Genomic DNA, 11,245 nt, shown 5'->3' on the forward strand with positions numbered 1-11,245 from the left:
AGAATACCATCTAAGTATTTTATTTTTGAGATTGTATTTAAATTACAATTCTCCCTTCCCTTTCTTCCTCTAAACCCTCCTATATGATACGGCAGGTGATGGAGGCTCCTGTGGTGTTTTGCTAAGACAGACTTATGTGGTGTTTTGCTGAGGCAAGACTCATGGGAGGATGTGTGATGTTTGGAGGAAGTATAAGTAGGAGTCAATGAACACTGAAGGCATGCTTGTATAGCTAGCTTTACAATGCTTCATTGGTCTTGTGTCATCATCTTTGCTGATCTTTGCTTCATTGGGAGAAGCATGGCAGAGAACTTCTGACATCCCAGATAATCCTGGTTCCTGCTACTGACTCATGCCAATTTGGCAGAAGACTGGCGGTTTCTAGTAGACCATCCTATCACTTCTGATTTGTGTTTGTTATCCGGACACTACTGAACTAGGCTTCTGATTAAAATGAAAACTGCTCTAAAGAACTACTTCTAAACAGGTCCACTTCCCCTTGTTCTATTTACCATATTTTTTCCCCTACCTTTAATCGTTGGGCTAAAAGGGGAGTCAAAGCATTTGGAAACTTTTATTTAAAGTTGTTGTTGTTGTTTGAAAATCTAAGCCTATATATTTCCCTCCTCACATTCTTTCAAATTCATGGCTTCTTTTTTCATTAGCTATTATTAGACACATAGACATATTTGTATATATATAAAACTAAACATAACCTATTGAGTCCATATAATGTTACTTTTTGTAAGTCTTCAGAGTTTATTATTTGCAACTGGACAATCAGTGTATTCTTCCATAGGAAGGGCCACCTCTCCTACTCACAGTGATCTTTTATTCTTGTTGTTGGGCTGAGGTCTCATAGAAATTTCCTCTTCCAGTTTGTCATGCTTGTTGGTGTCATCTTTGTTCAGTTTATGTTTCAGTAATCATGTTGGTGAGGCTTTGCCTGTTTAGCTTCTGATGTTACTAAGGAGACGATATCACAGCAATCTCCATGATGCTATGGCTCTTAAAATCTTTCTGCCACCTCTTCCTCAATGTTCCCTAAACCCTAGCTGTGGGAATGTTTTGTAGATGTATCCATTGGAGCAGCATAATCCCTAGTAACAATCTGTGAACATTCGCCGTTTTAGCCATAGATAAATGTAGTTCTTTCCCATCATCATGGACACATTTGTCCAACTAGTTATTCCAGTTTTGCTTTACTATTTCCTTGAGTATAGTGCCTTACTGATGACTGCCTCTGAAATGGTTTTCTTGATTTTCACCCTATTCTGGTAGATGGCTTAGACACTTCTAACACCCATATTGCTACTTTCCAGAAAAATTACTTCCTTATAAACTAATCATCATTTTTATCCACGGTAGCAAAGGCCAAGTTTTTGATGGTAAGAAAGTATTTACGAGAAACAGCACACACTCTTTACACACACACACACACACACACACACACACACACGGTAAAGAAAAGCCTAGGACCAGAAGGACTCACAGCAGAATTTATCAGATTTTCAGTGAAGTTAATCCTTCTGAGTCTTTTTTTTTTAAATAGACACAGAACAAGCACACCCAAACTCATTCTATGATGCTAGTATCACTGTAAGACAAAAACCAGGTAAAGATAACAGCAACAAAGAAAACTAAATGCCCCAAATATTGATAAACAGAATTAAAAATGATTAATAAAATATGGCAAGCAGAATTTAGATATACACCACAAAGATTTTATGCCATGCATGACAAACTTGTCTTTGTCTTAGAAATGCACAGATTGTTCAATATATACAAGTCAACAAACATAAACTACATAAACAGACTTATATATAAGAATAACATGATCATTTGTAGAAAAGGTCTATAACAAAATGAATCATGCCTTCATAATAAAATTCCAAAGGAATGTAAGGTTAGAGAGAATATGCCTTCACAGAAGAAAAGCTAGATGCAGGATACCCTAGCCAACATGATTCAAAAAGGAGAAATGATTGAAGCAATCCAACTAATGCCAAGAATGAGACAGAGCTGTCTACTGTCTACACTTCCTTTCAATATTATGTTGCAGTACTGGCTAAAGCAATAAGTCAATAGAAGAGAATTAAAGGAATATAAATAGGGAATGAAAGAGTCAGACTGTATGTATTCACAGATGATATGATACAAAAATCTATTATAAAACTTGTAGAAAAATTAACAAATATAGCAACTAGAAGAATACAGTATTTGCACAAATAAATAGCATTTTGATACAACAACAAATATACAGAGAAGGAAGTTATTGATGCACTCTCACAATAGATTGAAAGAAAATAAAATATCTCAGAATACACCTAATTAAATAGTAAAGGAGCTCTACAAAACATACATTAAACCTCTGAAGAAAGAGATGAAACCACTAGAAAATGCAGCAACATCACATGCTTATGGGTTGTTAGAATTAATATTGTCAAAATGACCATTCTACCAAAATCTATTTACAGAATCAGTGCAATCCCAACCAAAATTCTAATTCATTCTTCTGAAAAATAGAAAAGAATATTTTAAAATTCACAAGGAATACAAAGTTAGCAGATAGCGAAAACACTCCTGAATAAAATAAACAATGCTGTATGGATTCCACTTTCAGATGTTAAGGTGTATTACAGAGATATATTAATAAAACAATATCATATTCACAAAAACAGACATGTAAATCAATGGAACAAAATAAAAAAAACAAAACATGAAAACAATTTCAGCCACTTAATAGTTGACAAGGACACCAGAACTATAACTGAAAAAAAGCAAGTGTCTTCAACCAATGATACTAGGAAAACTGGATATCCACATGTAGCAGAACAAAATCAGAGCAAAATTAGAATCCTATCTATCTATCTATCTATCTATCTATCTATCTATCTATCTATCTATCTATCTGCACAAAAACTAGTTCCAAATGAATTAACCACCTAAATGTAAAACCTTAAAACAGCTAGACTAGGACATAGACATTTTCAGGAGTCTGTATCTTCCCTACATGATATAAGTGTAAGGAAGAACTTTCACAATAGAACTTACTCACTTAGTAGTTAAGGCCAACTATTAAAAAGTTAGACTTCATAAAGCTAAAAAGCTTCTGCATAGATAAAGAGAGAAAAGTCAGGATGAAAAGGAAGTCCACAGTATGGGAGAAAATCTTTGTGAGTTCTACATATAACATAGGATTAATATCCAGAATATACAAATAACTCAAAAAACAAAGAAAAAAAGATTTATTTGAAAAAATACAACTGAGAGTTATATTTTTAAATGCAATTTTATAAAACTGCAGTTTTGTGAAGAAGAAAATATATTTCTTTGGCAATTAGGGAAATGTGAATCAAAACAACTTTGGGATTTTTATCTTATCTCAGTGAGAATATTAAAAACAAATAAAATAATTTAAACTATTAAACTAATGCAGGAGGACATGTGTGTGAAGGAAACCTTCATTCACTGTTGGTGAGAAAACAAACATGTGTAGCTACTATGGAAATCAATACTGAGAATTCTCTCTCTCTCTCTCTCTCTTTTTTTTTTTTTTTTGCTTGATCAATCTGTTTATTGTCTTTATGAAAAAATCTTCATAGAAAATTGATGTAGCTTTCAGCAGCCCGTTCCTGAGCTCTGAGGAAGCTTGCCTTCTTTTGAGCAACCGGGTCTTTCTTCTGGGCAAGAGACATTTTAGGACGATTCCACCTCTTCTTCTTCACTTCTCTCTTGCTTGGGCTTCTTCTCATAGACTGGATTCTCTCAGATAGCAGCATGAGCTTTCTTATACATCTCCTCCATCATGTCTGGAGTTACGTTGTCCTTGATGTACTACGAGAACTGTTTCTTATACGCATCTTCATCTTCCTCCATTAGGTAGCGCAATGTAGTTTGCCACATTCTGACCCATGATGTGTTTCCGATGTACCTCTGCATGGAACTCCTTGCTTTCAGAGTCATAACCAGGGAATCGTTTGGTACTATGAGGGATAGACAAGCCTCCATCCACAGCTCCCTTCAGGGCCCCGAAAACTTTATTGCCAGTTGTAGTTTGGGCAAGACCTGCATCCAAACAGCAAGTGAAGGCACCAGGCTGACCATCAATGCTTTCCACATTGTATTCATTTCCATTCACCTCCACCTGGCCTTCATAGATCTTGTCCATGCCAAACCTATTCAGAAGCCTGCGAGCCAACAGCAGGCCAGTGCAATAGGCTGCAGCATAATTTGTCAGGCCAACTTTCAAACCGTATTTTGGAAGTTCATGTGCATATGCTGCACAGACGATCATATCCCCTTCTATACAGGCATATGCAATCTGGCAGATGGTATCTCTGTTAGTTATACGAACTCTCATCCTGTATTTGGGTGTGTTGTACTTATTCTTGTCCTGGATCACCAATCGTTTCCGTGCATAGTAGTCAGTTTTACCCTCTCATCGCCTTCTAAATCTCACTTGATATCTTTTAAAGTAGACCTTATTCTTGACAATTTTCACGAACCTCATCCTGTGGAACAGAGACCTGCAACCGTGGCTCCACGCAGACCTACTGAGTCGGCCGTGCTAGGGGGAAAAGACCGGAGTCACGTGCGCATGCGCAGTATGTGAGATTTCTCTAACGGTTGAAAATAAATAAATCATATGACCCAGCTATAACATTCCTTTGTATTGACAAAAGGACTTATCATCCTATCCTAGATTAATGGCTCAAGTATTTTCATTGCTGCTTTATTCACAATATCTTGTGAATGGGAACAATCCTAAAGTTCTTCAACCAATGAATAGATAATAAGAAGGTGGTACATATACGCTACTGAAAACTATTCATATATAATAAATAAATGAAATCATGAAATATTAGGTAAATGAATGGAACTGGAAAAAATCATATTGAGTGAGCTAACCCAGACCTTGAAAACAAATGTCACATTTTCAGTCTCATTGGGGGTTGATCACTCCAAATCTTCAGATATAACTACATAGCCAGGAGTAACCAAAGACTTCAAAAAAGTAAGATAGGACCATTGCCAGCATAAGGGAGTTTGGGACCAATAGAGAGGGTGATAATGGGATACAGGTGAACTATGTGGGCAAACCAAAAATGGTGGCTCTTTAGGAGAGAGGAATTAGATAAATTCAGAAAAAGAGGGAAGGACAAAATGACAATAAGAATTCTTAAAACAAAACACATAGGTACTCATATTAAATAAATAATGTAAATAAATAATAAAAATATGTATTTTTAAAAAATGTATAATGCACTTCACTATATGTATATGTCCATATATAGCTTTAATAAACTTTTGTAATCAGGACTGATAATGTTCCTTCTAAGAGCCAAAAGTGGTCTAGTAAAAAATGCGACACCAGAAATGGAACTCATTTGAGTTGTTGTTTAGTGCTACACAAGAAACTCCCAAAACGTACAGCATATGATCATACAGCATACAATTATTGCCCTCTGTTTCTCCCTAGAGGATGGTTGTAAATTCTTATTACTAAAGACACCAGGCACGTCAGAAACAAGGCCTAGATTGCACCAGAGCTGGAGCTGCCTTGAAGGTATCTTCCCCAAGCACTAGCTTTTATTGTATCACAAGATACCATAAAAAAGGTGTATGTGGGAGGCTTTGTCAGGAGGAAAGTGAAGGACAAAATGTTGCAGTTATATATAAATTCAAAAATAAAAGTACAAAATGATTCCTGTACTAAAAGAGATATGTAGATCAGTGGAACAAAATTAAAAATCCATACATGAGTATACATAACATCATTTAGTTTTAGGCAGCTAATATTTGAAAAGAAACCAAAAAAATATAAGCTTGAGAAAATAAAGTATCTTTAACAAATTATGCTGGGAAAACAAGATATCTGTATGCTAGCAAATGCAATTAGACTCATATCTGTTACCTTACCCTAATGTACACACCAAATGGATCAAAGTTCTCAGCAGGAAATCTGAAATAATAAAAACTACTAGAGGAAAACTTTTACAGTACCTTACATGATATAGGTATATGACAAGACTTTCTGAATAGGGCTCCACTTGCCAAGAATTGAGGCCAACAACTACGAAATGAGAATATATACAACTAAAATGCTTCTGAACAACTGAAGAAACAACCACCTGGCTGAATCAGAAGCCCATAGGATGAGAAATAATCTTTGCGACCTATCCATCTGACAGAGGACTAATATCTAGAATATCTAGAAAATTAAAAAATAATGTTTCAAAAGAATAAATGATTCATTCAGAAAAAAGTGCCTAGAATCTGAAGAGAAACTTTTCAAAAGGAGAAAAATATGCTAAGAAATATCTTAAAAAGTGTTCAGGCTCCCTAGCAATTAGAAAAATTCAAATTAAAACAACTCTGAGATTTCATTTTTACATCTGCCAGAATGGCAAAATTCAAGAAAACAGCAAAAATAAATGCTGGAGAGGATGTGGAGAAAAGGAAATTCTTATTCACTGTTGGAGAGATTGTAAACAGATACAGTCACTAAGAAAACCAGCATCAAAAGGCTTTGAAGAGCTAATAATGAATTGATCATTTGACTTGGCTATACTACTCCTTTTACACATGCTAAAAGGCCTCAACATTCTATGTATATGATATTTATTCATTTATGATCATTTCTGCTGTTAAGGACTAGAAGCAACCTAAATGGCCATCAAATATGAATGAATAGTGATGTGTGTATGTAAACATTATTGCTGCTCAGCCAAATATGTATGTATGTGTATATATATATATATATATATCCAAATAAATAAAATCATCAGCTTTGCAGCAAATGGATGAATTCAATAAAGATAATACTGAATTTAATAACTCAGACTCAGAAAAGACAAATGTATGTTGTCTCCCGTCAGCCTCCTTGCTTCAAATCTTTAGATAGGAGCACATATGCTGGAGTAACTTCAGAAACACAGAAATTCAAAAGCGATCCTTACCATGGTGGGGATTGTGGATGAAATAGGGATAGAAATTTCCAGGTACACATGAGCTGAAAAACTGTAAAATTGTGAGCTCCAAATGGGGGTGAGGTGTGAGTTAAATACAGATGGAAGGAGAACAGGAAATAAGAGTAAGGACATCTGAAAAATCCATATGGAATACTATTACCTACATACCTAAAAAGCCTATAGTACATGTAAGTCTATGTATAGATGAATACAGACACATATATACATTTAAATATATCTGGGCTGACAACACTCCCTTTGAAAGCCAAAAACAATGTAACAAATACCCAAGTACCAAGCATGAGAAACACTTCCCTGTGATGTTAGTCAAGGTTGTCTAAGAGACTCCCAAAGCATTACAGACTGCTCTTAACTTTCTTTGACCTTCAGAGATGTAAGCCATAAGTCCCTATTGATGAATACATCGTAAACATCAGATTCAAGATTCAGAGGCCTCTGAGCTAAAATAGACATGAATGAGGACTGAGACCTCACTGAGGACTAGCGTTCATGGTACCAGAAGGCACCATGCAAACTTACAAAGAACAGAGTCAACCAACTGCCCTACTTAGCTATGGTACTTAAGAACCATCTCAATGACCAGCATTGTATAATCAGCATAAGTGAGCAGGAGTAGTATATATATCTTGGTGGTAGCTAACAGCTGTCTATTGGACTTAAGGCCAACTTGACAAGAGGGAAATCATACTTAATAATGGTATGAAAAGAAAAACCAACAAAGAAAAACCTACAAATACTACTTTACTGAACCATTATAATTCCTAACTACATCATGTTTGTACTAACACCCACAGAAAAAAAAGTAGTTCTTACCGTCCATCAAGAAAACTACTGTTTGCAATATATGGAAGCCATTACAGAAATTCTTACCCTTTAAAATGAATCATTGTGAAACCCAGTCATAATAGACACATCTACAAAACAACTTCTCCGTCAACGACTGGAAAAAAAATCACTGTGGAAAAGTGCACTGAAAGACTGTAAGAGGGAGAAGATCAAGGAATTTGATGTGAGATTTTATCTCTTAGTGATCTACAAAGCTACGCCCATAAAGTTTCACAAACATTGCTGCATATACAAGACCTAAAAAGTGATGACATATTAGACATGGCGATATGGATGGGGGAAAGTTTGTGGTGCTTCATACCTATTCCTAATTGCTCAACAGGATATGTTCTTTTTATAATTTATGAAATCCCATTTATTAATTGTTGGTCTTAATACCTGTGTGATTAGCATCCTGTTCAATAAATCCTTTTCTGTGTGCATGAGTTCAGGACAATTTTCTATTTTTTACTCTGTCAGATCCATGGTATCTGATCTTTTGTTAAGGGCAGTGGTACATTTTGGAGGTGAGTTTTGTGCAGTGTGAGAGATAGAAATCCATTTTTATTCTTCTTTATGTATTTACCAAGTTTGACCAGCAGCATTTGTTGAGACTTCTGTCTTTTCTCCAATGAATATTTTCTTGTTTTTTTTTTTTTTAAAGATAGATGTTTGGAGGAGTGTGGGATAATATATGCGTTCTTCAACATATACATATATACATACACCTACATGTTTAACTATCATCACAGTCCATTACAGATGTTTTATTGATATACATTATATTAACTGATAAATAAATAAATAAATAAATAAATAAATGAAAAAAATAAATAAACAAGAAAGTCTCAAAAGTAGAATAATGTAAATTGGAAGTGACAATTCAGTATATGGAAGAAAAAATTAAACAAGAGGTTAAAAAGTTTACAAATACCTGACTAAAGTCAACCAAGGAATGCTGCAACTAGGATAAATAGTCTTGGTAGCAGGATAGCACACTAATTGGTTACCAGAGATCAAATGTACCTGATCCAGCATTGTCTCTGCATAAGCACCAGGGGGCCACCCAGCTGCAAAGGCGTCTTATGTAGAAGGAACTAACAGAGGATCACCTAAGAGACCAAGAATTAAGAATTGCTAACCAATGCCAGCCAGTTAGGAACTGCTGTTTAGAAGAATGCTTTCTTGGGATCAATTTGGCATGGGTTGAGGTTATTAAAGGAGCTTGTAGCAGCATTCAGATCAGCTTGCTGCAGCATTTCTCACAGCTCCTCTGTGCTGTTGATTCCTTGCCATCTCACCTCCAACCTCCAAGGGCAAGTAGGGTTGGGGAGAGGGTGTGGGAGTACACGGAACAAACAACACAGTATGACTGTGTAAAGGGAGGTGTGACACAGTCCCTGCCTCTGGATCATCACCAGGCCATTGATCCCCACGATCCCCATGTATGGTGATGACTACAGATGACCTGACACTGATTTACCCTCTCTTCTATTGTACTTTCAATCTCTTCTTCTGAAGAATACACTTCTCCCATTACTCTGAGCAAATCAGGCCATAGTAAATGAAACAGATGCAATTCTTGGGAATGAGGAATGGTTGTGATCATGAGGCTGCGGAAAATGAGGAACAGGTCTTTTACTTAGTCTTTGGGGTCATGGGAAAAGTTCTAGACAACATAACCACAGAGATTATAAAAGCTTAGTTGGTCCTTTGTAGAAATTGTTCATTGCCAGACTTGGCCTTGAGGTTAGAGTTATGAGAAGATACATGTACTCTCCAGTCCAATGACTGCTGCATTAATTAGCCAGGGTGAACCTGGGGACAAGGATAGAGAGTTAAAATGGTATCTAAAAGAAAAGGCATGATCGGAAAAGAAGGAATATACAAAATACAAGCAAATGATAGATGAGTTTATTTTATAGGAGAAAGGTTTGCATATGATCTAGAAACAAATAGGATTAGAGAGAACATGAAGCCTTGGAATTGCGAGGATAAGGAAACAAAAATTAGAGGATTAAGAGATGATGTGTAAGCATGTAAAAAATAGTGCTTTGTTCTCCTAGCTCCTTAGAGAATTGGAGATGATAATGCCTAGGTAGATAGATAGATAGATAGATAGATAGATAGATGGATAGATGGATAGATGATGGATAGATGGATAGATGGATAGATAGATAGATAGATAGAATGCCTTGAGAGAGCAAGTTGCTTTACTTGCATAAATTTTAAACTGTGTAAGAAATCATGTTAACCCTAGTAGTCTGTCACCTTTCTGTTCTTATGTGAGGACAAAATTAAAGATTGCTGTCTGTTGTACTAGGAACCTGCAAGAGCTGCGCCCTGCTACCTGTGAAGAACAGGCTGTGTAAAAACCATAAGGAAGTGTGCTTTTGCTTTGTATTTGGTTTCTGTTTTAAGGAAGCAGAGATTGGGACTAATGATCGACTTCTCATAGAATTTATGTAAATTTAAGAATTTATAAAAATATTAATAATGATTAAAGCCTTGATGATGTAGCTTTAGTAAATAAAAGACTGGATTAAGGTTCTCTGACCAGGGGAAGGCAAAAGAATGAGAAGGGAAATATAAACAATGAGAAGGGAGAAGGAAGAAAGGAGAAGAACAAAAAATAATGAGAATCCTTGGGCAAAGAGAGAGCACTTGAACTGACAGCTTGCATCTACTGCTGACGCCGAATCTTTATTGAATTCATGCTGCTCACATCCCCACCTTTCCCAAGACCCTCCTCAAGCTGAGTCTGAACCTTGGTACAAATGGTTCATACATACATAGAAAACATACATAGAAGTAACATTATATAGACTGAGAAGGTATATGTTAAATATGTACAAGTAGAGATACACATGGAACAGCAATGAATGCAATACAAGACCATGAACTTGAAAGAGAAAAAGAATATATATGATAGTTTAGACAATAAAAAAAAAGAGAAAAGGGAAAATATTATATTGTTGTCTGAAAAAGGAAAAAAGTAACAAAAATCAATTCACAAATTAAAGTATCATTATAGCTCATTACAGATATGTTTATTGACTCTAAACAAAGCATGAACCTAATAATCTATGTGCTGAAAGAAATTAATGAATTAATTAAATAATTAATAAGTTTTCAAAGTAGACGAAAGTTGTGACAGTGCAATATATAGAGGAAACATTAAGCAAAGATGTTTAAAAAATAATAAATATCCAAACAAAAAATATTTTAAATGAGGATGATTGTCAATCAAATTAAAAACACTGGTGATGCCACCATTAATAGACTATACCACAAGAAATAATACATTTTAGGAGTGGAAGTCTAAGTTGAGTTAAATGTACAAACTGACACATATACGGATAAAAAGGAACATGAATGAAATTTCCAGGAATCTTGGATATACTCAAGATACAAGACTTGAAAAT

The 11,245-nt window shown here is 35.4% G+C and overlaps 1 pseudogene; it reads right to left on the minus strand.

Moving 5' to 3' along the window:
- Positions 1 to 3,584: 3,584 nt before the first annotated feature.
- LOC114613275 lies at positions 3,585 to 4,513 on the minus strand (annotated as a pseudogene).
- Positions 4,514 to 11,245: the final 6,732 nt, after the last annotated feature.

Source organism: Grammomys surdaster, unplaced genomic scaffold, assembly GCF_004785775.1.
Source record: "Grammomys surdaster isolate TR1022 unplaced genomic scaffold, NIH_TR_1.0 126198, whole genome shotgun sequence".
Lineage (NCBI taxonomy): Eukaryota > Metazoa > Chordata > Mammalia > Rodentia > Muridae > Grammomys > Grammomys surdaster.